The sequence below is a fragment of the Triturus cristatus genome, chromosome 4_1, assembly GCF_964204655.1.
Source record: "Triturus cristatus chromosome 4_1, aTriCri1.1, whole genome shotgun sequence".
Classification (NCBI taxonomy): Eukaryota; Metazoa; Chordata; class Amphibia; order Caudata; family Salamandridae; genus Triturus; species Triturus cristatus.
The window spans coordinates 1,360,109,113-1,360,135,790 of record NC_140585.1 but is presented as its reverse complement, the minus strand read 5'-3'; positions in this window follow the sequence as shown (position 1 = coordinate 1,360,135,790).

The following is a 26,678-nucleotide window of genomic DNA, read 5'->3' as shown; positions in this document are numbered from 1 at the left end:
ATTAGGCCAGAGTAAGAGTGAAGACCTTAGCTATTAGGCCAGAGTAAGAGTTAAGACCTTAACCAGTAGGCCAGAGTACGAGTCTAAGACCTTAGCTATTAGGCCAGAGTAAGAGTTAAGACCTTAACCAGTAGTCCAGAGTAAGAGTTAAGACCTTAACCAGTAGGCCAGAGTAAGAGTTAAGACCATAGCTATTAGGCCAGAGTAAGAGTTAAGACCCTAGCTATTTTTTCAGAGTAAGAGTTAAAACCTTAACCAGTAGGCCAGAGAAAGATTTAAGACCTTAACCAGTAGGCCAGAGTAAGAGTCTAAGACCTTAGCTATTAGGCCAGAGAAAGAGTTAAGACCTTAACCTGTAGGCCATAGTACGAGCCTAAGACCTTAGCTATTAGGACAGAGTAAGAGTTAAGACCTTAACCAGTAGGCCAGAGTAAGAGGTAAGACCTTAACCTGTAGGCCAGAGTACGAGTCTAAGACCTTAGCTGTTAGGCCAGAGTAAGAGTTAAGACCTTAACCAGTAGGCCAGAGTATGAGTTAAGACCTTAACCAGAATGCCAGAGTACGAGTCTAAGACCTTAGCTATTAGGCCAGAGTAAGAGTTAAGACCTTAACCAGTAGGCCAGAGTAAGAGTTAAGACCTTAACCTGTAGGCCATAGTAAGAGTCTAAGACCTTAACTATTAGGCCAGAGTAAGAGTTAAGACCTTAGCTATTAGGCCAGAGTAAGAGTTAAGACCTTAACCAGTAGGCCAGAGTAAGAGGTAAGACCTTAACCTGTAGACCAGAGTACGAGTCTAAGACCTTAGCTATTAGGCCAGAGTAAGAGTTAAGACCTTAACCAGTAGGCCAGAGTATGAGTTAAGACCTTAACCATTAGGCCAGAGTACGAGTCTAAGACCTTAGCTATTAGGCCAGAGTAAGAGTTAAGACCTTAACCACTAGGCCAGAGTAAGAGCTAAGACCTTAACCATTAGGCCAGAGTACGAGTCTAAGACCTTAGCTATTAGGCCAGAGTAAGAGTTAAGACCTTAGCTTTTATGCCAGAGTAAGAGTTAAGACCTTAACCTATAGGCCATAGTACGAGTCTAAGACCTTAGCTATTAGGCCAGAGTAAGAGTTAAGACCTTAACCAGTAAGCCAGAGAAAGAGTTAAGACCTTAACCAGTAGGCCAGAGTAAGAGTTAAGACCTTAACCTATAGGCCATAGTATGAGTCTAAGACCTTAGCTATTAGGCCAGAGTAAGAGTTAAGACCTTAACCATTAGACCTTAGCTATTAGGCCAGAGTAAGAGTTAAGACCTTAACCTGTAGGCCAGAGTACGAGTCTAAGACCTTAGCTATTAAGCCAGAGTAAGAGTTAAGACCTTAACCAGTAGGCCAGAGTAAGAGTTAAGACCTTAACCATTAGGCCAGAGTACGAGTCTAAGACCTTAGCTATTAAGCCAGAGTAAGAGTTAAGACCTTAGCTATTAGGCCAGAGTATGAATTAAGACCTTAACCAGTAGGCCATAGTAAGAGTTAAGACCTTAACCATTAGGCCAGAGTACGAGTCTAAGACCTTAGCTATTAGGCCAGAGTAAGAGTTAAGACCTTAACCAGTAGGCCAGAGTAAGAGTTAAGACCTTAACCAGTAGGCCAGAGTACGAGTCTAAGACCTTAGCTATTAGGCCAGAGTAAGAGTTAAGACCTTAACCATTAGGGGAGAGTACGAGTCTAAGACCTTAGCTATTAGGCCAGAGTAAGAGTTAAGACCTTAACCAGTAGGCCAGAGTAAGAGTTAAGACCTTAACCATTAGGCCAGAGTACGAGTCTAAGACCTTAGCTATTAGGCCAGAGTAAGAGTTAAGACCTTAACTATTAGGCTAGAGTAAGAGTTAAGACCTTAACCAGTAGGCCAGAGTAAGAGTTAAGACCTTAACCATTAGACCTTAGCCATTAGGCCAGAGTAAGAGTTAAGACCTTAGCTATTAGGCCAGAGTAAGAGTGAAGACCTTAGCTATTAGGCCAGAGTAAGAGTTAAGACCTTAACCAGTAGGCCAGAGTACGAGTCTAAGACCTTAGCTATTAGGCCAGAGTAAGAGTTAAGACCTTAACCAGTAGTCCAGAGTAAGAGTTAAGACCTTAACCAGTAGGCCAGAGTAAGAGTTAAGACCATAGCTATTAGGCCAGAGTAAGAGTTAAGACCCTAGCTATTTTTTCAGAGTAAGAGTTAAGACCTTAACCAGTAGGCCAGAGAAAGATTTAAGACCTTAACCAGTAGGCCAGAGTAAGAGTCTAAGACCTTAGCTATTAGGCCAGAGAAAGAGTTAAGACCTTAACCTGTAGGCCATAGTACGAGCCTAAGACCTTAGCTATTAGGACAGAGTAAGAGTTAATACCTTAACCAGTAGGCCATAGTAAGAGGTAAGACCTTAACCTGTAGGCCAGAGTACGAGTCTAAGACCTTAGCTGTTAGGCCAGAGTAAGAGTTAAGACCTTAACCAGTAGGCCAGAGTATGAGTTAAGACCTTAACCAGAATGCCAGAGTACGAGTCTAAGACCTTAGCTATTAGGCCAGAGTAAGAGTTAAGACCTTAACCAGTAGGCCAGAGTAAGAGTTAAGACCTTAACCATTAGGGGAGAGTACGAGTCTAAGACCTTAGCTATTAGGCCAGAGTAAGAGTTAAGACCTTAACCAGTAGGCCAGAGTAAGAGGTAAGACCTTAACCTGTAGGCCAGAGTACGAGTCTAAGACCTTAGCTATTAGGCCAGAGTAAGAGTTAAGACCTTAACCAGTAGGCCAGAGTATGAGTTAAGACCTTAACCATTAGGCCAGAGTATGAGTCTAAGACCTTAGCTATTAGGCCAGAGTAAGAGTTAAGACCTTAACCACTAGGCCAGAGTAAGAGCTAAGACCTTAACCATTAGGCCAGAGTACGAGTCTAAGTCCTTAGCTATTAGGCCAGAGTAAGAGTTAAGACCTTAGCTTTTATGCCAGAGTAAGAGTTAAGACCTTAACCTATAGGCCATAGTACGAGTCTAAGACCTTAGCTATTAGGCCAGAGTAAGAGTTAAGACCTTAACCAGTAAGCCAGAGAAAGAGTTAAGACCTTAACCAGTAGGCCAGAGTAAGAGTTAAGACCTTAACCTATAGGCCATAGTATGAGTCTAAGACCTTAGCTATTAGGCCAGAGTAAGAGTTAAGACCTTAGCTATTAGGCCAGAGTAAGAGTTAAGACCTTAACCAGTAGGCCAGAGTAAGAGTTAAGACCTTAACCTATAGGCCATAGTATGAGTCTAAGACCTTAGCTATTAGGCCAGAGTAAGAGTTAAGACCTTAGCTATTAGGCCAGAGTAAGAGTTAAGACCTTAACCAGTAGGCCAGAGTAAGAGTTAAGACCTTAACCAGTAGGCCAGAGTAAGAGCTAGGACCTTAACCATTAGGCCAGAGTACGAGTCTAAGACCTTAGCTATTAGGCCAGAGTAAGAGTTAAGACCTTAGCTTTTATGCCAGAGTAAGAGTTAAGACCTTAACCTATAGGCCATAGTACGAGTCTAAGACCTTAGCTATTAGGCCAGAGTAAGAGTTAAGACCTTAACCAGTAAGCCAGAAAAAGAGTTAAGACCTTAACCAGTAGGCCAGAGTAAGAGTTAAGACCTTAACCTATAGGCCATAGTATGAGTCTAAGACCTTAGATATTAGGCCAGAGCAAGAGTTAAGACCTTAGCTATTAGGCCAGAGTAAGGGTTAAGACCTTAACCAGTAGGCCAGAGTAAGAGTTAAGACCTTAACCAGTAGGCCAGAGTGAGAGTTAAGACCTTAACCTGTAGGCCAGAGTACGAGTCTAAGACCTTAGCTATTAGGCCAGAGTAAGAGTTAAGACCTTAACCAGTAGGCCAGAGTAAGAGTTAAGACCTTAATCTGTAGGCCAGAGTATGAGTCTAAGACCTTAGCTATTAAGCCAGAGTAAGACTTAAGACCTTAACCATTAGGCCAGAGTACGAGTCTAAGACCTTAGCTATTAGGCCAGAGTAAGAGTTAAGACCTTAACCAGTAGGCCAGAGTAAGAGTTAAGACCATGGCTATCAGGCCAGAGTAAGAGTTAAGACCCTAGCTATTAGGCCAGAGTAAGAGTTAAGACCTTAATCTGTAGGCCAGAGTACGGCTCTAAGACCTTAGCTAAGGGCCAGAGTAAGAGTTAAGACCTTAGCTATTAGGCCAGAGTAAGAGTTAAGACCTTAACCATTAGGCCAGAGTAAGAGTTAAGACCTTAACCAGTAGGCCAGAGTAAGAGTTAAGACCTTAGCTATTAGGCCAGAGTAAGAGTTAAGACCCTAACCATTAGGCCAGAGTACGAGTCCAAGACCTTAGATATTAGGCAACAGTAAGAGTTAAGACCTTAACCTGCAGGCCATAGTACGAGTCTAAGACCTTAGCTATTAGGACAGAGTAAGAGTTAAGACCTTAACCAGTAGGCCAGAGTAAGAGGTAAGACCTTAACCTGTAGGCCAGAGTACGAGTCTAAGACCTTAGCTATTAGGCCAGAGTAAGAGTTAAGACCTTAACCAGTAAGCCAGAGAAAGAGTTAAGACCTTAACCAGTAGGCCAGAGTAAGAGTTAAGACCTTAACCTATAGGCCATAGTATGAGTCTAAGACCTTAGCTATTAGGCCAGAGTAAGAGTCTAAGACCTTAGCTATTAGGCCAGAGTAAGAGTTAAGACCTTAACCAGTAGGCCAGAGTAAGAGTTAAGACCTTAGCTATTAGGCCAGAGTAAGAGTTAAGACCCTAACCATTAGGCCAGAGTACGAGTCCAAGACCTTAGATATTAGGCAACAGTAAGAGTTAAGACCTTAACCTGCAGGCTATAGTACGAGTCTAAGACCTTAGCTATTAGGACAGAGTAAGAGTTAAGACCTTAACCAGTAGGCCAGAGTAAGAGGTAAGACCTTAACCTGTAGGCCAGAGTACGAGTCTAAGACCTTAGCTATTAGGCCAGAGTAAGAGTTAAGACCTTAACCAGTAAGCCAGAGAAAGAGTTAAGACCTTAACCAGTAGGCCAGAGTAAGAGTTAAGACCTTAACCTATAGGCCATAGTATGAGTCTAAGACCTTAGCTATTAGGCCAGAGTAAGAGTTAAGACCTTAGCTATTAGGCCAGAGTAAGAGTTAAGACCTTAACCAGTAGGCCAGAGTGAGAGTTAAGACCTTAACCTGTAGGCCAGAGTACGAGTCTAAGACCTTAGCTATTAGGCCAGAGTAAGAGTTAAGACCTTAACCAGTAGGCCAGAGTAAGAGTTAAGACCTTAATCTGTAGGCCAGAGTACGAGTCTAAGACCTTAGCTATTAAGCCAGAGTAAGAGTTAAGACCTTAACCAGTAGGCCAGAGTAAGACTTAAGACCTTAACCATTAGGCCAGAGTACGAGTCTAAGACCTTAGCTATTAGGCCAGAGTAAGAGTTAAGACCTTAACCAGTAGGCCAGAGTAAGAGTTAAGACCTTAACCAGTAGGCCAGAGTAAGAGTTAAGACCATAGCTATCAGGCCAGAGTAAGAGTTAAGACTCTAGCTATTAGGCCAGAGTAAGAGTTAAGACCTTAATCTGTAGGCCAGAGTACGGCTCTAAGACCTTAGCTAAGGGCCAGAGTAAGAGTTAAGACCTTAGCTATTAGGCCAGAGTAAGAGTTAAGACCTTAACCATTAGGCCAGAGTAAGAGTTAAGACCTTAACCAGTAGGCCAGAGTAAGAGTTAAGACCTTAGCTATTAGGCCAGAGTAAGAGTTAAGACCCTAACCATTAGGCCAGAGTACAAGTCTAAGACCTTAGCTATCAGGACAGAGTAAGAGTTAAGACCTTAACCAGTAGGCCAGAGTAAGAGGTAAGACCTTAACCTGTAGGCCAGAGTACGAGTCTAAGACCTTAGCTATTAGGCCAGAGTAAGAGTTAAGACCTTAACCACTAGGCCAGAGTAAGAGTTAAGACCTTAACCATTAGGCCAGAGTACGAGTCTAAGACCTTAGCTATTAGGCAAGAGTAAGAGTTAAGACCTTAGCTATTAGGCCAGAGTAAGAGTTAGGACCTTAACCATTAAGCCAGAGTATGAGTCTAAGACCTTAGCTATTAGGCCAGAGTAAGAGTTAAGACCTTAACCATTAGACCTTAGCTATTAGGCCAGAGTAAGAGTTAAGACCTTAACCTGTAGGCCAGAGTACGAGTCTAAGACCTTAGCTATTAAGCCAGAGTAAGAGTTAAGACCTTAACCAGTAGGCCAGAGTAAGAGTTAAGACCTTAACCATTAGGCCAGAGTACGAGTCTAAGACCTTAGCTATTAAGCCAGAGTAAGAGTTAAGACCTTAGCTATTAGGCCAGAGTATGAATTAAGACCTTAACCAGTAGGCCAGAGTAAGAGTTAAGACCTTAACCATTAGGCCAGAGTACGAGTCTAAGACCTTAGCTATTAGGCCAGAGTAAGAGTTAAGACCTTAACCAGTAGGCCAGAGTAAGAGTTAAGACCTTAACCAGTAGGCCAGAGTACGAGTCTAAGACCTTAGCTATTAGGCCAGAGTAAGAGTTAAGACCTTAACCATTAGGGGAGAGTACGAGTCTAAGACCTTAGCTATTAGGCCAGAGTAAGAGTTAAGACCTTAACCAGTAGGCCAGAGTAAGAGTTAAGACCTTAACCATTAGGCCAGAGTACGAGTCTAAGACCTTAGCTATTAGGCCAGAGTAAGAGTTAAGACCTTAACTATTAGGCTAGAGTAAGAGTTAAGACCTTAACCAGTAGGCCAGAGTAAGAGTTAAGACCTTAACCATTAGACCTTAGCTATTAGGCCAGAGTAAGAGTTAAGACCTTAGCTATTAGGCCAGAGTAAGAGTGAAGACCTTAGCTATTAGGCCAGAGTAAGAGTTAAGACCTTAACCAGTAGGCCAGAGTACGAGTCTAAGACCTTAGCTATTAGGCCAGAGTAAGAGTTAAGACCTTAACCAGTAGTCCAGAGTAAGAGTTAAGACCTTAACCAGTAGGCCAGAGTAAGAGTTAAGACCATAGCTATTAGGCCAGAGTAAGAGTTAAGACCCTAGCTATTTTTTCAGAGTAAGAGTTAAAACCTTAACCAGTAGGCCAGAGAAAGATTTAAGACCTTAACCAGTAGGCCAGAGTAAGAGTCTAAGACCTTAGCTATTAGGCCAGAGAAAGAGTTAAGACCTTAACCTGTAGGCCATAGTACGAGCCTAAGACCTTAGCTATTAGGACAGAGTAAGAGTTAAGACCTTAACCAGTAGGCCAGAGTAAGAGGTAAGACCTTAACCTGTAGGCCAGAGTACGAGTCTAAGACCTTAGCTGTTAGGCCAGAGTAAGAGTTAAGACCTTAACCAGTAGGCCAGAGTATGAGTTAAGACCTTAACCAGAATGCCAGAGTACGAGTCTAAGACCTTAGCTATTAGGCCAGAGTAAGAGTTAAGACCTTAACCAGTAGGCCAGAGTAAGAGTTAAGACCTTAACCTGTAGGCCATAGTACGAGTCTAAGACCTTAACTATTAGGCCAGAGTAAGAGTTAAGACCTTAGCTATTAGGCCAGAGTAAGAGTTAAGACCTTAACCAGTAGGCCAGAGTAAGAGGTAAGACCTTAACCTGTAGGCCAGAGTACGAGTCTAAGACCTTAGCTATTAGGCCAGAGTAAGAGTTAAGACCTTAACCAGTAGGCCAGAGTATGAGTTAAGACCTTAACCATTAGGCCAGAGTACGAGTCTAAGACCTTAGCTATTAGGCCAGAGTAAGAGTTAAGACCTTAACCACTAGGCCAGAGTAAGAGCTAAGACCTTAACCATTAGGCCAGAGTACGAGTCTAAGACCTTAGCTATTAGGCCAGAGTAAGAGTTAAGACCTTAGCTTTTATGCCAGAGTAAGAGTTAAGACCTTAACCTATAGGCCATAGTACGAGTCTAAGACCTTAGCTATTAGGCCAGAGTAAGAGTTAAGACCTTAACCAGTAAGCCAGAGAAAGAGTTAAGACCTTAACCAGTAGGCCAGAGTAAGAGTTAAGACCTTAACCTATAGGCCATAGTATGAGTCTAAGACCTTAGCTATTAGGCCAGAGTAAGAGTTAAGACCTTAACCATTAGACCTTAGCTATTAGGCCAGAGTAAGAGTTAAGACCTTAACCTGTAGGCCAGAGTACGAGTCTAAGACCTTAGCTATTAAGCCAGAGTAAGAGTTAAGACCTTAACCAGTAGGCCAGAGTAAGAGTTAAGACCTTAACCATTAGGCCAGAGTACGAGTCTAAGACCTTAGCTATTAAGCCAGAGTAAGAGTTAAGACCTTAGCTATTAGGCCAGAGTATGAATTAAGACCTTAACCAGTAGGCCATAGTAAGAGTTAAGACCTTAACCATTAGGCCAGAGTACGAGTCTAAGACCTTAGCTATTAGGCCAGAGTAAGAGTTAAGACCTTAACCAGTAGGCCAGAGTAAGAGTTAAGACCTTAAACAGTAGGCCAGAGTACGAGTCTAAGACCTTAGCTATTAGGCCAGAGTAAGAGTTAAGACCTTAACCATTAGGGGAGAGTACGAGTCTAAGACCTTAGCTATTAGGCCAGAGTAAGGGTTAAGACCTTAACCAGTAGGCCAGAGTAAGAGTTAAGACCTTAACCATTAGGCCAGAGTACGAGTCTAAGACCTTAGCTATTAGGCCAGAGTAAGAGTTAAGACCTTAACTATTAGGCTAGAGTAAGAGTTAAGACCTTAACCAGTAGGCCAGAGTAAGAGTTAAGACCTTAACCATTAGACCTTAGCCATTAGGCCAGAGTAAGAGTTAAGACCTTAGCTATTAGGCCAGAGTAAGAGTGAAGACCTTAGCTATTAGGCCAGAGTAAGAGTTAAGACCTTAACCAGTAGGCCAGAGTACGAGTCTAAGACCTTAGCTATTAGGCCAGAGTAAGAGTTAAGACCTTAACCAGTAGTCCAGAGTAAGAGTTAAGACCTTAACCAGTAGGCCAGAGTAAGAGTTAAGACCATAGCTATTAGGCCAGAGTAAGAGTTAAGACCCTAGCTATTTTTACAGAGTAAGAGTTAAGACCTTAACCAGTAGGCCAGAGAAAGATTTAAGACCTTAACCAGTAGGCCAGAGTAAGAGTCTAAGACCTTAGCTATTAGGCCAGAGAAAGAGTTAAGACCTTAACCTGTAGGCCATAGTACGAGCCTAAGACCTTAGCTATTAGGACAGAGTAAGAGTTAAGACCTTAACCAGTAGGCCAGAGTAAGAGGTAAGACCTTAACCTGTAGGCCAGAGTACGAGTCTAAGACCTTAGCTAAGGGCCAGAGTAAGAGTTAAGACCTTAGCTATTAGGCCAGAGTAAGAGTTAAGACCTTAACCATTAGGCCAGAGTAAGAGTTAAGACCTTAACCAGTAGGCCAGAGTAAGAGTTAAGACCTTAGCTATTAGGCCAGAGTACGAGTTAAGACCCTAACCATTAGGACAGAGTACGAGTCCAAGACCTTAGATATTAGGCAACAGTAAGAGTTAAGACCTTAACCTGCAGGCCATAGTACAAGTCTAAGACCTTAGCTATCAGGACAGAGTAAGAGTTAAGACCTTAACCAGTAGGCCAGAGTAAGAGGTAAGACCTTAACCTGTAGGCCAGAGTACGAGTCTAAGACCTTAGCTATTAGGCCAGAGTAAGAGTTAAGACCTTAACCACTAGGCCAGAGTAAGAGTTAAGACCTTAACCATTAGGCCAGAGTACGAGTCTAAGACCTTAGCTATTAGGCAAGAGTAAGAGTTAAGACCTTAGCTATTAGGCCAGAGTAAGAGTTAGGACCTTAACCATTAAGCCAGAGTATGAGTCTAAGACCTTAGCTATTAGGCCAGAGTAAGAGTTAAGACCTTAACCATTAGACCTTAGCTATTAGGCCAGAGTAAGAGTTAAGACCTTAACCTGTAGGCCAGAGTACGAGTCTAAGACCTTAGCTATTAAGCCAGAGTAAGAGTTAAGACCTTAACCAGTAGGCCAGAGTAAGAGTTAAGACCTTAACCATTAGGCCAGAGTACAAGTCTAAGACCTTAGCTATTAAGCCAGAGTAAGAGTTAAGACCTTAGCTATTAGGCCAGAGTATGAATTAAGACCTTAACCAGTAGGCCAGAGTAAGAGTTAAGACCTTAACCATTAGGCCAGAGTACGAGTCTAAGACCTTAGCTATTAGGCCAGAGTAAGAGTTAAGACCTTAACCAGTAGGCCAGAGTAAGAGTTAAGACCTTAACCAGTAGGCCAGAGTACGAGTCTAAGACCTTAGCTATTAGGCCAGAGTAAGAGTTAAGACCTTAACCATTAGGGGAGAGTACGAGTCTAAGACCTTAGCTATTAGGCCAGAGTAAGAGTTAAGACCTTAACCAGTAGGCCAGAGTAAGAGTTAAGACCTTAACCATTAGGCCAGAGTACGAGTCTAAGACCTTAGCTATTAGGCCAGAGTAAGAGTTAAGACCTTAACTATTAGGCTAGAGTAAGAGTTAAGACCTTAACCAGTAGGCCAGAGTAAGAGTTAACACCTTAACCATTAGACCTTAGCTATTAGGCCAGAGTAAGAGTTAAGACCTTAGCTATTAGGCCAGAGTAAGAGTGAAGACCTTAGCTATTAGGCCAGAGTAAGAGTTAAGACCTTAACCAGTAGGCCAGAGTACGAGTCTAAGACCTTAGCTATTAGGCCAGAGTAAGAGTTAAGACCTTAACCAGTAGTCCAGAGTAAGAGTTAAGACCTTAACCAGTAGGCCAGAGTAAGAGTTAAGACCATAGCTATTAGGCCAGAGTAAGAGTTAAGACCCTAGCTATTTTTTCAGAGTAAGAGTTAAAACCTTAACCAGTAGGCCAGAGAAAGATTTAAGACCTTAACCAGTAGGCCAGAGTAAGAGTCTAAGACCTTAGCTATTAGGCCAGAGAAAGAGTTAAGACCTTAACCTGTAGGCCATAGTACGAGCCTAAGACCTTAGCTATTAGGACAGAGTAAGAGTTAAGACCTTAACCAGTAGGCCAGAGTAAGAGGTAAGACCTTAACCTGTAGGCCAGAGTACGAGTCTAAGACCTTAGCTGTTAGGCCAGAGTAAGAGTTAAGACCTTAACCAGTAGGCCAGAGTATGAGTTAAGACCTTAACCAGAATGCCAGAGTACGAGTCTAAGACCTTAGCTATTAGGCCAGAGTAAGAGTTAAGACCTTAACCAGTAGGCCAGAGTAAGAGTTAAGACCTTAACCTGTAGGCCATAGTACGAGTCTAAGACCTTAACTATTAGGCCAGAGTAAGAGTTAAGACCTTAGCTATTAGGCCAGAGTAAGAGTTAAGACCTTAACCAGTAGGCCAGAGTAAGAGGTAAGACCTTAACCTGTAGGCCAGAGTACGAGTCTAAGACCTTAGCTATTAGGCCAGAGTAAGAGTTAAGACCTTAACCAGTAGGCCAGAGTATGAGTTAAGACCTTAACCATTAGGCCAGAGTACGAGTCTAAGACCTTAGCTATTAGGCCAGAGTAAGAGTTAAGACCTTAACCACTAGGCCAGAGTAAGAGCTAAGACCTTAACCTTTAGGCCAGAGTACGAGTCTAAGACCTTAGCTATTAGGCCAGAGTAAGAGTTAAGACCTTAGCTTTTATGCCAGAGTAAGAGTTAAGACCTTAACCTATAGGCCATAGTATGAGTCTAAGACCTTAGCTATTAGGCCAGAGTAAGAGTTAAGACCTTAACCAGTAAGCCAGAGAAAGAGTTAAGACCTTAACCAGTAGGCCAGAGTAAGAGTTAAGACCTTAACCTATAGGCCATAGTATGAGTCTAAGACCTTAGCTATTAGGCCAGAGTAAGAGTTAAGACCTTAACCATTAGACCTTAGCTATTAGGCCAGAGTAAGAGTTAAGACCTTAACCTGTAGGCCAGAGTACGAGTCTAAGACCTTAGCTATTAAGCCAGAGTAAGAGTTAAGACCTTAACCAGTAGGCCAGAGTAAGAGTTAAGACCTTAACCATTAGGCCAGAGTACGAGTCTAAGACCTTAGCTATTAAGCCAGAGTAAGAGTTAAGACCTTAGCTATTAGGCCAGAGTATGAATTAAGACCTTAACCAGTAGGCCATAGTAAGAGTTAAGACCTTAACCATTAGGCCAGAGTACGAGTCTAAGACCTTAGCTATTAGGCCAGAGTAAGAGTTAAGACCTTAACCAGTAGGCCAGAGTAAGAGTTAAGACCTTAACCAGTAGGCCAGAGTACGAGTCTAAGACCTTAGCTATTAGGCCAGAGTAAGAGTTAAGACCTTAACCATTAGGGGAGAGTACGAGTCTAAGACCTTAGCTATTAGGCCAGAGTAAGAGTTAAGACCTTAACCAGTAGGCCAGAGTAAGAGTTAAGACCTTAACCATTAGGCCAGAGTACGAGTCTAAGACCTTAGCTATTAGGCCAGAGTAAGAGTTAAGACCTTAACTATTAGGCTAGAGTAAGAGTTAAGACCTTAACCAGTAGGCCAGAGTAAGAGTTAAGACCTTAACCATTAGACCTTAGCCATTAGGCCAGAGTAAGAGTTAAGACCTTAGCTATTAGGCCAGAGTAAGAGTGAAGACCTTAGCTATTAGGCCAGAGTAAGAGTTAAGACCTTAACCAGTAGGCCAGAGTACGAGTCTAAGACCTTAGCTATTAGGCCAGAGTAAGAGTTAAGACCTTAACCAGTAGTCCAGAGTAAGAGTTAAGACCTTAACCAGTAGGCCAGAGTAAGAGTTAAGACCATAGCTATTAGGCCAGAGTAAGAGTTAAGACCCTAGCTATTTTTTCAGAGTAAGAGTTAAGACCTTAACCAGTAGGCCAGAGAAAGATTTAAGACCTTAACCAGTAGGCCAGAGTAAGAGTCTAAGACCTTAGCTATTAGGCCAGAGAAAGAGTTAAGACCTTAACCTGTAGGCCATAGTACGAGCCTAAGACCTTAGCTATTAGGACAGAGTAAGAGTTAAGACCTTAACCAGTAGGCCAGAGTAAGAGGTAAGACCTTAACCTGTAGGCCAGAGTACGAGTCTAAGACCTTAGCTGTTAGGCCAGAGTAAGAGTTAAGACCTTAACCAGTAGGCCAGAGTATGAGTTAAGACCTTAACCAGAATGCCAGAGTACGAGTCTAAGACCTTAGCTATTAGGCCAGAGTAAGAGTTAAGACCTTAACCAGTAGGCCAGAGTAAGAGTTAAGACCTTAACCATTAGGGGAGAGTACGAGTCTAAGACCTTAGCTATTAGGCCAGAGTAAGAGTTAAGACCTTAACCAGTAGGCCAGAGTAAGAGGTAAGACCTTAACCTGTAGGCCAGAGTACGAGTCTAAGACCTTAGCTATTAGGCCAGAGTAAGAGTTAAGACCTTAACCAGTAGGCCAGAGTATGAGTTAAGACCTTAACCATTAGGCCAGAGTATGAGTCTAAGACCTTAGCTATTAGGCCAGAGTAAGAGTTAAGACCTTAACCACTAGGCCAGAGTAAGAGCTAAGACCTTAACCATTAGGCCAGAGTACGAGTCTAAGACCTTAGCTATTAGGCCAGAGTAAGAGTTAAGACCTTAGCTTTTATGCCAGAGTAAGAGTTAAGACCTTAACCTATAGGCCATAGTACGAGTCTAAGACCTTAGCTATTAGGCCAGAGTAAGAGTTAAGACCTTAACCAGTAAGCCAGAGAAAGAGTTAAGACCTTAACCTATAGGCCATAGTATGAGTCTAAGACCTTAGCTATTAGGCCAGAGTAAGAGTTAAGACCTTAGCTATTAGGCCAGAGTAAGAGTTAAGACCTTAACCAGTAGGCCAGAGTAAGAGTTAAGACCTTAACCTATAGGCCATAGTATGAGTCTAAGACCTTAGCTATTAGGCCAGAGTAAGAGTTAAGACCTTAGCTATTAGGCCAGAGTAAGAGTTAAGACCTTAACTAGTAGGCCAGAGTAAGAGTTAAGACCTTAACCAGTAGGCCAGAGTGAGAGTTAAGACCTTAACCTGTAGGCCAGAGTACGAGTCTAAGACCTTAGCTATTAGACCAGAGTAAGAGTTAAGACCTTAACCAGTAGGCCAGAGTAAGAGTTAAGACCTTAATCTGTAGGCCAGAGTACGAGTCTAAGACCTTAGCTATTAAGCCAGAGTAAGAGTTAAGACCTTAACCTATAGGCCATAGTACGAGTCTAAGACCTTAGCTATTAGGCCAGAGTAAGAGTTAAGACCTTAACCAGTAAGCCAGAAAAAGAGTTAAGACCTTAACCAGTAGGCCAGAGTAAGAGTTAAGACCTTAACCTATAGGCCATAGTATGAGTCTAAGACCTTAGCTATTAGGCCAGAGTAAGAGTTAAGACCTTAGCTATTAGGCCAGAGTAAGAGTTAAGACCTTAACCAGTAGGCCAGAGTAAGAGTTAAGACCTTAACCAGTAGGCCAGAGTGAGAGTTAAGACCTTAACCTGTAGGCCAGAGTACGAGTCTAAGACCTTAGCTATTAGACCAGAGTAAGAGTTAAGACCTTAACCAGTAGGCCAGAGTAAGAGTTAAGACCTTAATCTGTAGGCCAGAGTACGAGTCTAAGACCTTAGCTATTAAGCCAGAGTAAGAGTTAAGACCTTAACCAGTAGGCCAGAGTAAGACTTAAGACCTTAACCATTAGGCCAGAGTACGAGTCTAAGACCTTAGCTATTAGGCCAGAGTAAGAGTTAAGACCTTAACCAGTAGGCCAGAGTAAGAGTTAAGACCTTAACCAGTAGGCCAGAGTAAGAGTTAAGACTATAGCTATCAGGCCAGAGTAAGAGTTAAGACCCTAGCTATTAGGCCAGAGTAAGAGTTAAAACCTTAATCTGTAGGCCAGACTCCGGCTCTAAGACCTTAGCTAAGAGCCAGAGTAAGAGTTAAGACCTTAGCTATTAGGCCAGAGTAAGAGTTAAGACCTTAACCAGTAGGCCAGAGTAAGAGGTAAGACCTTAACCAGTAAGCCAGAGAAAGAGTTAAGACCTTAACCAGTAGGCCAGAGTAAGAGTTAAGACCTTAACCTATAGGCCATAGTATGAGTCTAAGACCTTAGCTATTAGGCCAGAGTAAGAGTCTAAGACCTTAGCTATTAGGCCAGAGTAAGAGTTAAGACCTTAACCAGTAGGCCAGAGTAAGAGTTAAGACCTTAGCTATTAGGCCAGAGTAAGAGTTAAGACCCTAACCATTAGGCCAGAGTACGAGTCCAAGACCTTAGATATTAGGCAACAGTAAGAGTTAAGACCTTAACCTGCAGGCCATAGTACGAGTCTAAGACCTTAGCTATTAGGACAGAGTAAGAGTTAAGACCTTAACCAGTAGGCCAGAGTAAGAGGTAAGACCTTAACCTGTAGGCCAGAGTACGAGTCTAAGACCTTAGCTATTAGGCCAGAGTAAGAGTTAAGACCTTAACCAGTAAGCCAGAGAAAGAGTTAAGACCTTAACCAGTAGGCCAGAGTAAGAGTTAAGACCTTAACCTATAGGCCATAGTATGAGTCTAAGACCTTAGCTATTAGGCCAGAGTAAGAGTCTAAGACCTTAGCTATTAGGCCAGAGTAAGAGTTAAGACCTTAACCAGTAGGCCAGAGTAAGAGTTAAGACCTTAGCTATTAGGCCAGAGTAAGAGTTAAGACCCTAACCATTAGGCCAGAGTACGAGTCCAAGACCTTAGATATTAGGCAACAGTAAGAGTTAAGACCTTAACCTGCAGGCCATAGTACGAGTCTAAGACCTTAGCTATTAGGACAGAGTAAGAGTTAAGACCTTAACCAGTAGGCCAGAGTAAGAGGTAAGACCTTAACCTGTGTTCCAGAGTACGAGTCTAAGACCTTAGCTATTAGGCCAGAGTAAGAGTTAAGACCTTAACCAGTAAGCCAGAGAAAGAGTTAAGACCTTAACCAGTAGGCCAGAGTAAGAGTTAAGACCTTAACCTATAGGCCATAGTATGAGTCTAAGACCTTAGCTATTAGGCCAGAGTAAGAGTTAAGACCTTAGCTATTAGGCCAGAGTAAGAGTTAAGACCTTAACCAGTAGGCCAGAGTGAGAGTTAAGACCTTAACCTGTAGGCCAGAGTACGAGTCTAAGACCTTAGCTATTAGGCCAGAGTAAGAGTTAAGACCTTAACCAGTAGGCCAGAGTAAGAGTTAAGACCTTAATCTGTAGGCCAGAGTACGAGTCTAAGACCTTAGCTATTAAGCCAGAGTAAGAGTTAAGACCTTAACCAGTAGGCCAGAGTAAGACTTAAGACCTTAACCATTAGGCCAGAGTACGAGTCTAAGACCTTAGCTATTAGGCCAGAGTAAGAGTTAAGACCTTAACCAGTAGGCCAGAGTAAGAGTTAAGACCTTAACCAGTAGGCCAGAGTAAGAGTTAAGACCATAGCTATCAGGCCAGAGTAAGAGTTAAGACCCTAGCTATTAGGCCAGAGTAAGAGTTAAGACCTTAATCTGTAGGCCAGAGTACGGCTCTAAGACCTTAGCTAAGGGCCAGAGTAAGAGTTAAGACCTTAGCTATTAGGCCAGAGTAAGAGTTAAGACCTTAACCAGTAGGCCAGAGTAAGAGTTAAGACCTTAGCTATTAGGCCAGAGTACGAGTTAAGACCCTAACCATTAGGACAGAGTACGAGTCCAAGACCTTAGATATTAGGCAACAGTAAGAGTTAAGACCTTAACCTGCAGGCCATAGTACGAGTCTAAGACCTTAGCTATCAGGACAGAGTAAGAGTTAAGACCTTAACCAGTAGGCCAGAGTAAGAGGTAAGACCTTAACCTGTAGGCCAGAGTACGAGTCTAAGACCTTAGCTATTAGGCCAGAGTAAGAGTTAAGACCTTAACCACTAGGCCAGAGTAAGAGTTAAGACCTTAACCATTAGGCCAGAGTACGAGTCTAAGACCTTAGCTATTAGGCAAGAGTAAGAGTTAAGACCTTAGCTATTAGGCCGCCAGAGTAAGAGTTAGGACCTTAACCATTAAGCCAGAGTATGAGTCTAAGACCTTAGCTATTAGGCCAGAGTAAGAGTTAAGACCTTAACCATTAGACCTTAGCTATTAGGCCAGAGTAAGAGTTAAGACCTTAACCATTAGGGGAGAGTACGAGTCTAAGACCTTAGCTATTAGGCCAGAGTAAGAGTTAAGACCTTAACCAGTAGGCCAGAGTAAGAGTTAAGACCTTAACCATTAGGCCAGAGTGCGAGTCTAAGACCTTAGCTATTAGGCCAGAGTAAGAGTTAAGACCTTAACTATTAGGCTAGAGTAAGAGTTAAGACCTTAACCAGTAGGCCAGAGTAAGAGTTAAGACCTTAACCATTAGACCTTAGCTATTAGGCCAGAGTAAGGGTTAAGACCTTAGCTATTAGGCCAGAGTAAGAGTGAAGACCTTAGCTATTAGGCCAGAGTAAGAGTTAAGACCTTAACCAGTAGGCCAGAGTACGAGTCTAAGACCTTAGCTATTAGGCCAGAGTAAGAGTTAAGACCTTAACCAGTAGTCCAGAGTAAGAGTTAAGACCTTAACCAGTAGGCCAGAGTAAGAGTTAAGACCATAACTATTAGGCCAGAGTAAGAGTTAAGACCCTAGCTATTTTTTCAGAGTAAGAGTTAAGACCTTAACCAGTAGGCCAGAGAAAGATTTAAGACCTTAACCAGTAGGCCAGAGTAAGAGTCTAAGACGTTAGCTATTTGGCCAGAGAAAGAGTTAAGACCTTAACCTGTAGGCCATAGTACGAGCCTAAGACCTTAGCTATTAGGACAGAGTAAGAGTTAAGACCTTAACCAGTAGGCCAGAGTAAGAGGTAAGACCTTAACCTGTAGGCCAGAGTACGAGTCTAATACCTTAGCTGTTAGGCCAGAGTAAGAGTTAAGACCTTAACCAGTAGGCCAGAGTATGAGTTAAGACCTTAACCAGAATGCCAGAGTACGAGTCTAAGACCTTAGCTATTAGGCCAGAGTAAGAGTTAAGACCTTAACCAGTAGGCCAGAGTAAGAGTTAAGACCTTAACCTGTAGGCCATAGTACGAGTCTAAGACCTTAACTATTAGGCCAGAGTAAGAGTTAAGACCTTAGCTATTAGGCCAGAGTAAGAGTTAAGACCTTAACCAGTAGGCCAGAGTAAGAGGTAAGACCTTAACCTGTAGGCCAGAGTACGAGTCTAAGACCTTAGCTATTAGGCCAGAGTAAGAGTTAAGACCTTAACCAGTAGGCCAGAGTATGAGTTAAGACCTTAACCATTAGGCCAGAGTACGAGTCTAAGACCTTAGCTATTAGGCCAGAGTAAGAGTTAAGACCTTAACCACTAGGCCAGAGTAAGAGCTAAGACCTTAACCATTAGGCCAGAGGACGAGTCTAAGACCTTAGCTATTAGGCCAGAGTAAGAGTTAAGACCTTAGCTTTTATGCCAGAGTAAGAGTTAAGACCTTAACATATAGGCCATAGTACGAGTCTAAGACCTTAGCTATTAGGCCAGAGTAAGAGTTAAGACCTTAACCAGTAAGCCAGAGAAAGAGTTAAGACCTTAACCAGTAGGCCAGAGTAAGAGTTAAGACCTTAACCTATAGGCCATAGTATGAGTCTAAGACCTTAGCTATTAGGCCAGAGTAAGAGTTAAGACCTTAGCTATTAGGCCAGAGTAAGAGTTAAGACCTTAACCAGTAGGCCAGAGTAAGAGTTAAGACCTTAACCAGTAGGCCAGAGTGAGAGTTAAGACCTTAACCTGTAGGCCAGAGTAAGAGGTAAGACCTTAACCTGTAGGCCAGAGTACGAGTCTAAGACCTTAGCTATTAGGCCAGAGTAAGAGTTAAGACCTTAACCAGTAAGCCAGAGAAAGAGTTAAGACCTTAACCAGTAGGCCAGAGTAAGAGTTAAGACCTTAACCTATAGGCCATAGTATGAGTCTAAGACCTTAGCTATTAGGCCAGAGTAAGAGTCTAAGACCTTAGCTATTAGGCCAGAGTAAGAGTTAAGACCTTAACCAGTAGGCCAGAGTAAGAGTTAAGACCTTAGCTATTAGGCCAGAGTAAGAGTTAAGACCCTAACCATTAGGCCAGAGTACGAGTCCAAGACCTTAGATATTAGGCAACAGTAAGAGTTAAGACCTTAACCTGCAGGCTATAGTACGAGTCTAAGACCTTAGCTATTAGGACAGAGTAAGAGTTAAGACCTTAACCAGTAGGCCAGAGTAAGAGGTAAGACCTTAACCTGTAGGCCAGAGTACGAGTCTAAGACCTTAGCTATTAGGCCAGAGTAAGAGTTAAGACCTTAACCAGTAAGCCAGAGAAAGAGTTAAGACCTTAACCAGTAGGCCAGAGTAAGAGTTAAGACCTTAACCTATAGGCCATAGTATGAGTCTAAGACCTTAGCTATTAGGCCAGAGTAAGAGTTAAGACCTTAGCTATTAGGCCAGAGTAAGAGTTAAGACCTTAACCAGTAGGCCAGAGTGAGAGTTAAGACCTTAACCTGTAGGCCAGAGTACGAGTCTAAGACCTTAGCTATTAGGCCAGAGTAAGAGTTAAGACCTTAACCAGTAGGCCAGAGTAAGAGTTAAGACCTTAATCTGTAGGCCAGAGTACGAGTCTAAGACCTTAGCTATTAAGCCAGAGTAAGAGCTAAGACCTTAACCAGTAGGCCAGAGTAAGACTTAAGACCTTAACCATTAGGCCAGAGTACGAGTCTAAGACCTTAGCTATTAGGCCAGAGTAAGAGTTAAGACCTTAACCAGTAGGCCAGAGTAAGAGTTAAGACCTTAACCAGTAGGCCAGAGTAAGAGTTAAGACCATAGCTATCAGGCCAGAGTAAGAGTTAAGACCCTAGCTATTAGGCCAGAGTAAGAGTTAAGACCTTAATCTGTAGGCCAGAGTACGGCTCTAAGACCTTAGCTAAGGGCCAGAGTAAGAGTTAAGACCTTAGCTATTAGGCCAGAGTAAGAGTTAAGACCTTAACCATTAGGCCAGAGTAAGAGTTAAGACCTTAACCAGTAGGCCAGAGTAAGAGTTAAGACCTTAGCTATTAGGCCAGAGTACGAGTTAAGACCCTAACCATTAGGACAGAGTACGAGTCTAAGACCTTAGCTATTAGGCAAGAGTAAGAGTTAAGACCTTAGCTATTAGGCCAGAGTAAGAGTTAGGACCTTAACCATTAAGCCAGAGTATGAGTCTAAGACCTTAGCTATTAGGCCAGAGTAAGAGTTAAGACCTTAACCATTAGACCTTAGCTATTAGGCCAGAGTAAGAGTTAAGACCTTAACCTGTAGGCCAGAGTACGAGTCTAAGACCTTAGCTATTAAGCCAGAGTAAGAGTTAAGACCTTAACCAGTAGGCCAGAGTAAGAGTTAAGACCTTAACCATTAGGCCAGAGTACGAGTCTAAGACCTTAGCTATTAAGCCAGAGTAAGAGTTAAGACCTTAGCTATTAGGCCAGAGTATGAATTAAGACCTTAACCAGTAGGCCAGAGTAAGAGTTAAGACCTTAACCATTAGGCCAGAGTACGAGTCTAAGACCTTAGCTATTAGGCCAGAGTAAGAGTTAAGACCTTAACCAGTAGGCCAGAGTAAGAGTTAAGACCTTAACCAGTAGGCCAGAGTACGAGTCTAAGACCTTAGCTATTAGGCCAGAGTAAGAGTTAAGACCTTAACCATTAGGGGAGAGTACGAGTCTAAGAACTTAGCTATTAGGCCAGAGTAAGAGTTAAGACCTTAACCAGTAGGCCAGAGTAAGAGTTAAAACCTTAACCATTAGGCCAGAGTACGAGTCTAAGACCTTAGCTATTAGGCCAGAGTAAGAGTTAAGACCTTAACTATTAGGCTAGAGTAAGAGTTAAGACCTTAACCAGTAGGCCAGAGTAAGAGTTAAGACCTTAACCATTAGACCTTAGCTATTAGGCCAGAGTAAGAGTTAAGACCTTAGCTATTAGGCCAGAGTAAGAGTGAAGACCTTAGCTATTAGGCCAGAGTAAGAGTTAAGACCTTAACCAGTAGGCCAGAGTACGAGTCTAAGACCTTAGCTATTAGGCCAGAGTAAGAGTTAAGACCTTAACCAGTAGTCCAGAGTAAGAGTTAAGACCTTAACCAGTAGGCCAGAGTAAGAGTTAAGACCATAGCTATTAGGCCAGAGTAAGAGTTAAGACCCTAGCTATTTTTTCAGAGTAAGAGTTAAAACCTTAACCAGTAGGCCAGAGAAAGATTTAAGACCTTAACCAGTAGGCCAGAGTAAGAGTCTAAGACCTTAGCTATTAGGCCAGAGAAAGAGTTAAGACCTTAACCTGTAGGCCATAGTACGAGCCTAAGACCTTAGCTATTAGGACAGAGTAAGAGTTAAGACCTTAACCAGTAGGCCAGAGTAAGAGGTAAGACCTTAACCTGTAGGCCAGAGTACGAGTCTAAGACCTTAGCTGTTAGGCCAGAGTAAGAGTTAAGACCTTAACCAGTAGGCCAGAGTATGAGTTAAGACCTTAACCAGAATGCCAGAGAAAGAGTTAAGACCTTAACCAGTAGGCCAGAGTAAGAGTTAAGACCTTAACCTATAGGCCATAGTATGAGTCTAAGACCTTAGCTATTAGGCCAGAGTAAGAGTTAAGACCTTAGCTATTAGGCCAGAGTAAGAGTTAAGACCTTAACCAGTAGGCCAGAGTAAGAGTTAAGACCTTAACCAGTAGGCCAGAGTGAGAGTTAAGACCTTAACCTGTAGGCCAGAGTAAGAGGTAAGACCTTAACCTGTAGGCCAGAGTACGAGTCTAAGACCTTAGCTATTAGGCCAGAGTAAGAGTTAAGACCTTAACCAGTAAGCCAGAGAAAGAGTTAAGACCTTAACCAGTAGGCCAGAGTAAGAGTTAAGACCTTAACCTATAGGCCATAGTATGAGTCTAAGACCTTAGCTATTAGGCCAGAGTAAGAGTCTAAGACCTTAGCTATTAGGCCAGAGTAAGAGTTAAGACCTTAACCAGTAGGCCAGAGTAAGAGTTAAGACCTTAGCTATTAGGCCAGAGTAAGAGTTAAGACCCTAACCATTAGGCCAGAGTACGAGTCCAAGACCTTAGATATTAGGCAACAGTAAGAGTTAAGACCTTAACCTGCAGGCTATAGTACGAGTCTAAGACCTTAGCTATTAGGACAGAGTAAGAGTTAAGACCTTAACCAGTAGGCCAGAGTAAGAGGTAAGACCTTAACCTGTAGGCCAGAGTACGAGTCTAAGACCTTAGCTATTAGGCCAGAGTAAGAGTTAAGACCTTAACCAGTAAGCCAGAGAAAGAGTTAAGACCTTAACCAGTAGGCCAGAGTAAGAGTTAAGACCTTAACCTATAGGCCATAGTATGAGTCTAAGACCTTAGCTATTAGGCCAGAGTAAGAGTTAAGACCTTAGCTATTAGGCCAGAGTAAGAGTTAAGACCTTAACCAGTAGGCCAGAGTGAGAGTTAAGACCTTAACCTGTAGGCCAGAGTACGAGTCTAAGACCTTAGCTATTAGGCCAGAGTAAGAGTTAAGACCTTAACCAGTAGGCCAGAGTAAGAGTTAAGACCTTAATCTGTAGGCCAGAGTACGAGTCTAAGACCTTAGCTATTAAGCCAGAGTAAGAGCTAAGACCTTAACCAGTAGGCCAGAGTAAGACTTAAGACCTTAACCATTAGGCCAGAGTACGAGTCTAAGACCTTAGCTATTAGGCCAGAGTAAGAGTTAAGACCTTAACCAGTAGGCCAGAGTAAGAGTTAAGACCTTAACAAGTAGGCCAGAGTAAGAGTTAAGACCATAGCTATCAGGCCAGAGTAAGAGTTAAGACCCTAGCTATTAGGCCAGAGTAAGAGTTAAGACCTTAATCTGTAGGCCAGAGTACGGCTCTAAGACCTTAGCTAAGGGCCAGAGTAAGAGTTAAGACCTTAGCTATTAGGCCAGAGTAAGAGTTAAGACCTTAACCATTAGGCCAGAGTAAGAGTTAAGACCTTAACCAGTAGGCCAGAGTAAGAGTTAAGACCTTAGCTATTAGGCCAGAGTACGAGTTAAGACCCTAACCATTAGGACAGAGTACGAGTCCAAGACCTTAGATATTAGGCAACAGTAAGAGTTAAGACCTTAACCTGCAAGCCATAGTACAAGTCTAAGACCTTAGCTATCAGGACAGAGTAAGAGTTAAGACCTTAACCAGTAGGCCAGAGTAAGAGGTAAGACCTTAACTTGTAGGCCAGAGTACGAGTCTAAGACCTTAGCTATTAGGCCAGAGTAAGAGTTAAGACCTTAACCACTAGGCCAGAGTAAGAGTTAAGACCTTAACCATTAGGCCAGAGTACGAGTCTAAGACCTTAGCTATTAGGCAAGAGTAAGAGTTAAGACCTTAGCTATTAGGCCAGAGTAAGAGTTAGGACCTTAACCATTAAGCCAGAGTATGAGTCTAAGACCTTAGCTATTAGGCCAGAGTAAGAGTTAAGACCTTAACCATTAGACCTTAGCTATTAGGCCAGAGTAAGAGTTAAGACCTTAACCTGTAGGCCAGAGTACGAGTCTAAGACCTTAGCTATTAAGCCAGAGTAAGAGTTAAGACCTTAACCATTAGGCCAGAGTACGAGTCTAAGACCTTAGCTATTAAGCCAGAGTAAGAGTTAAGACCTTAGCTATTAGGCCAGAGTATGAATTAAGACCTTAACCAGTAGGCCAGAGTAAGAGTTAAGACCTTAACCATTAGGCCAGAGTACGAGTCTAAGACCTTAGCTATTAGGCCAGAGTAAGAGTTAAGACCTTAACCAGTAGGCCAGAGTAAGAGTTAAGACCTTAACCAGTAGGCCAGAGTACGAGTCTAAGACCTTAGCTATTAGGCCAGAGTAAGAGTTAAGACCTTAACCATTAGGGGAGAGTACGAGTCTAAGACCTTAGCTATTAGGCCAGAGTAAGAGTTAAGACCTTAACCAGTAGGCCAGAGTAAGAGTTAAGACCTTAACCATTAGGCCAGAGTACGAGTCTAAGACCTTAGCTATTAGGCCAGAGTAAGAGTTAAGACCTTAACTATTAGGCTAGAGTAAGAGTTAAGACCTTAACCAGTAGGCCAGAGTAAGAGTTAAGACCTTAACCATTAGACCTTAGCTATTAGGCCAGAGTAAGAGTTAAGACCTTAGCTATTAGGCCAGAGTAAGAGTGAAGACCTTAGCTATTAGGCCAGAGTAAGAGTTAAGACCTTAACCAGTAGGCCAGAGTACGAGTCTAAGACCTTAGCTATTAGGCCAGAGTAAGAGTTAAGACCTTAACCAGTAGTCCAGAGTAAGAGTTAAGACCTTAACCAGTAGGCCAGAGTAAGAGTTAAGACCATAGCTATTAGGCCAGAGTAAGAGTTAAGACCCTAGCTATTTTTTCAGAGTAAGAGTTAAAACCTTAACCAGTAGGCCAGAGAAAGATTTAAGACCTTAACCAGTAGGCCAGAGTAAGAGTCTAAGACCTTAGCTATTAGGCCAGAGAAAGAGTTAAGACCTTAACCTGTAGGCCATAGTACGAGCCTAAGACCTTAGCTATTAGGACAGAGTAAGAGTTAAGACCTTAACCAGTAGGCCAGAGTAAGAGGTAAGACCTTAACCTGTAGGCCAGAGTACGAGTCTAAGACCTTAGCTGTTAGGCCAGAGTAAGAGTTAAGACCTTAACCAGTAGGCCAGAGTATGAGTTAAGACCTTAACCAGAATGCCAGAGTACGAGTCTAAGACCTTAGCTATTAGGCCAGAGTAAGAGTTAAGACCTTAACCAGTAGGCCAGAGTAAGAGTTAAGACCTTAACCTGTAGGCCATAGTACGAGTCTAAGACCTTAACTATTAGGCCAGAGTAAGAGTTAAGACCTTAGCTATTAGGCCAGAGTAAGAGTTAAGACCTTAACCAGTAGGCCAGAGTAAGAGGTAAGACCTTAACCTGTAGGCCAGAGTACGAGTCTAAGACCTTAGCTTTTAGGCCAGAGTAAGAGTTAAGACCTTAACCAGTAGGCCAGAGTATGAGTTAAGACCTTAACCATTAGGCCAGAGTACGAGTCTAAGACCTTAGCTATTAGGCCAGAGTAAGAGTTAAGACCTTAACCACTAGGCCAGAGTAAGAGCTAAGACCTTAACCATTAGGCCAGAGTACGAGTCTAAGACCTTAGCTATTAGGCCAGAGTAAGAGTTAAGACCTTAGCTTTTATGCCAGAGTAAGAGTTAAGACCTTAACCTATAGGCCATAGTACGAGTCTAAGACCTTAGCTATTAGGCCAGAGTAAGAGTTAAGACCTTAACCAGTAAGCCAGAGAAAGAGTTAAGACCTTAACCAGTAGGCCAGAGTAAGAGTTAAGACCTTAACCTATAGGCCATAGTATGAGTCTAAGACCTTAGCTATTAGGCCAGAGTAAGAGTTAAGACCTTAACCATTAGACCTTAGCTATTAGGCCAGAGTAAGAGTTAAGACCTTAACCTGTAGGCCAGAGTACGAGTCTAAGACCTTAGCTATTAAGCCAGAGTAAGAGTTAAGACCTTAACCAGTAGGCCAGAGTAAGAGTTAAGACTTTAACCATTAGGCCAGAGTACGAGTCTAAGACCTTAGCTATTAAGCCAGAGTAAGAGTTAAGACCTTAGCTATTAGGCCAGAGTATGAATTAAGACCTTAACCAGTAGGCCAGAGTAAGAGTTAAGACCTTAACCATTAGGCCAGAGTACGAGTCTAAGACCTTAGCTATTAGGCCAGAGTAAGAGTTAAGACCTTAACCAGTAGGCCAGAGTAAGAGTTAAGACCTTAACCAGTAGGCCAGAGTACGAGTCTAAGACCTTAGCTATTAGGCCAGAGTAAGAGTTAAGACCTTAACCATTAGGGGAGAGTACGAGTCTAAGACCTTAGCTATTAGGCCAGAGTAAGAGTTAAGACCTTAACCAGTAGGCCAGAGTAAGAGTTAAGACCTTAACCATTAGGCCAGAGTACGAGTCTAAGACCTTAGCTATTAGGCCAGAGTAAGAGTTAAGACCTTAACTATTAGGCTAGAGTAAGAGTTAAGACCTTAACCAGTAGGCCAGAGTAAGAGTTAAGACCTTAACCATTAGACCTTAGCTATTAGGCCAGAGTAAGAGTGAAGACCTTAGCTATTAGGCCAGAGTAAGAGTGAAGACCTTAGCTATTAGGCCAGAGTAAGAGTTAAGACCTTAACCAGTAGGCCAGAGTACGAGTCTAAGACCTTAGCTATTAGGCCAGAGTAAGAGTTAAGACCTTAACCAGTAGTCCAGAGTAAGAGTTAAGACCTTAACCAGTAGGCCAGAGTAAGAGTTAAGACCATAGCTATTAGGCCAGAGTAAGAGTTAAGACCCTAGCTATTTTTTCAGAGTAAGAGTTAAGACCTTAACCAGTAGGCCAGAGAAAGATTTAAGACCTTAACCAGTAGGCCAGAGTAAGAGTCTAAGACCTTAGCTATTAGGCCAGAGAAAGAGTTAAGACCTTAACCTGTAGGCCATAGTACGAGCCTAAGACCTTAGCTATTAGGACAGAGTAAGAGTTAAGACCTTAACCAGTAGGCCAGAGTAAGAGGTAAGACCTTAACCTGTAGGCCAGAGTACGAGTCTAAGACCTTAGCTGTTAGGCCAGAGTAAGAGTTAAGACCTTAACCAGTAGGCCAGAGTATGAGTTAAGACCTTAACCAGAATGCCAGAGTACGAGTCTAAGACCTTAGCTATTAGGCCAGAGTAAGAGTTAAGACCTTAACCCGTAGGCCAGAGTAAGAGTTAAGACCTTAACCATTAGGGGAGAGTACGAGTCTAAGA